At 35.6% G+C, this 2,083-nt stretch overlaps 1 protein-coding gene across 4 annotated transcripts in view; it reads left to right on the forward strand.

Annotated features, from left to right (window-relative positions):
• LOC106871426 (uncharacterized) overlaps positions 1-2,083 on the forward strand; it is a 377,941-nt gene that overhangs the window by 292,354 nt on the left and 83,504 nt on the right. The window lies entirely within an intron of this gene.

Below are 2,083 nucleotides of genomic sequence, written 5' to 3' on the forward strand. Positions count from 1 at the left end.
CCTGTTTACCTTGATTGATGGCTGTCGGATAACGAAGTAAACTCATTAGTAAAATTGATAAACAGTTACAGCTTAGCAATTCAAAGATCAAACGCTCCTTTTCTCACCAAAAGACAAGAGAATGGTGAGACCAAGAATAAACTGGATCAGCTTGGGATTTCTTAAAGAAATTAGTATCAAGTCATGAAGCTGTTACTGTAATGTTAATCCTAATCCAGCTCTTGGTTTTCATACAGATGGCATCACCAAATAATTAACCTCAGTGATTCATATAATTAAATATGTAAATTATTCACACCTGCTAAGAATTCCACTTAGTGATTCATCACTGCATTGACAAGTTTGGTGAAGTCTGTACTTCATCGAAAAGGTCTAATAAGGTGAAATATGTCTGGAGTTACCTCCCGTCATGCCTGAAAGGATTAAAATGGCATTAGTTGTTTTAATCTTGACAAATGTTGGCTTTTTCCTTGCCATGTATGTATTCTAATGAGCTATTTGATGCTCCTTATATCTACTAGGCGTCGATAACATCCACCTCGATACTCAACTGGTACTTATTTTATCGGCCCAGAATGGACAAAGGGCAAAATTGACTTCAGTGGAATTTGAACTCAGAAAATAGAACCTGAAGAAATGCTTTTGTATTTTAATGATTCTACCAGCTTACTGCCTTCATCATTGTGAATATTATTATTATTATTAATTAATTAATTAATTAATTAATGCTGTTATAACTCACCTATGTATGAGCTGTTACATGCATGCATGTATAGACACACATGGCAAGGGCTACTGTCAATCAAGGTAGACTATATATCCACACCTGTACATGTGAGCAAGGTCATCTTTTCTTTCTTCCTTTCTTTTTTCTTTCTTTCTTTAAAGAATGATCGTTGCCCTTACATGCAGACCTCCCCAACTCTACAGCACTGATTTTTGTCCAAGGAAAAATCCACTGCTTTAGGACAAATAAAGTTTGGTGCCAATGTTGTCACAAGCATTGTTGCCAATGGAAAGTTCCACAGACATACTGAATGGCGCCTGGTCCAGTTCTGCTAATCTCAAGCCCTGGTTTGGTGCTGCTTTTATCAACCATGCAGAAGAAAGAAAATGGCAAATGTTGACCTTGATGGGATTTGAACCCAAGACATCGAGAGTTGGAACAAATACCAGAAGGAACTTTGTCCAGTGCATTAACAGCACACACATCCAGCCCTTTTGCTGAACCGCTAAGTTACAGGGATATAAATACATCAACATCAGTTGTCAATCGGTAATGGGGAGACACACACACACATATATATGTGTGTATGTGTGTGTGTATATATATATATATATATTACGAGGTTTTTAACTTTTAAATTTGCATATTCTGGAAAATTATATATATATATATATATATATATGCAATGGGCTTCTTTCAGTTTCTATCTACCAAATTTACTCACAAGGTTTTGGTTGGCCCGGAGCTATAGTAGAAGACACCTGACTAAGGTGCCATGCAGTGGAACTGAACCCAGAGCTATGTGATTAAGAAGTAAGCTTCTTACCAAACAGCCACAGATGCGCCTATATATATATATATATATATATATATATATATATATATATATATATATATATATGTATATATATATGCACACACACACGCATATATACAGGATGCGTAAGATATTTGAGGACATGTTTATGTTTATTAAAAAAAAACATATAATAACAGATAATATCTTTATTTATCAAAAAATGCTATGAGGATAAATATAAACCTTCTTTTCTGTAATGTTATTCAATAACGCCACCTTCAGCGCCTCAACAACTGCTTCTATACGAGATCTAAATCATCTACATGCTCGAATCAAGTGGTCCTGGTTCATTTTGGACAATACTCTGACTATGGCAGCTTTCAAAGAATCTTTGTGTTATAGGCTTGTTCATTGACCTCTCTCTCAACAATGCTCTACATGTGATAGTCCAATGGATTGAGATCCGCGAAATTAGGAGGCCAAATGTTAGGGGTTATGTGATCATGAACATTTTCAGCCATCCATTCCTGTTATTGTGCAGAGTCTTACTGAAACAC

Source organism: Octopus bimaculoides, chromosome 7 (assembly GCF_001194135.2).
Source record: "Octopus bimaculoides isolate UCB-OBI-ISO-001 chromosome 7, ASM119413v2, whole genome shotgun sequence".
Classification (NCBI taxonomy): Eukaryota; Metazoa; Mollusca; class Cephalopoda; order Octopoda; family Octopodidae; genus Octopus; species Octopus bimaculoides.